This window comes from Carlito syrichta, unplaced genomic scaffold (assembly GCF_000164805.1).
Source record: "Carlito syrichta isolate Samal-C Ts95f unplaced genomic scaffold, Tarsius_syrichta-2.0.1 Scaffold315185, whole genome shotgun sequence".
NCBI classification, from domain to species: domain Eukaryota; kingdom Metazoa; phylum Chordata; class Mammalia; order Primates; family Tarsiidae; genus Carlito; species Carlito syrichta.
The window spans coordinates 255,244-255,481 of record NW_007259281.1 but is presented as its reverse complement, the minus strand read 5'-3'; positions in this window follow the sequence as shown (position 1 = coordinate 255,481).

The following is a 238-nucleotide window of genomic DNA, read 5'->3' as shown; positions in this document are numbered from 1 at the left end:
CAGGGCCCAGGGTGCCCAGGTGCTGAGGCGGGGACCCTGGCGAGGCGAGGCGAGGCAGCGGGATTCTTGCCCAGGTCGGCCGACGCGAGGACGTCCGGTGCCGAGTCCGGGCGAAGTCGGGAAGGGGCCACGGCCGGCCGAGCCTGACTCGGGTTCGGTCGGGAGAGGCTCTCGGTCCCGGGGGGGCCTGGGCGCCCCGAGCCCGGCGGCTGCGGGGGAGGGGGCGGGGCCTCCGCCT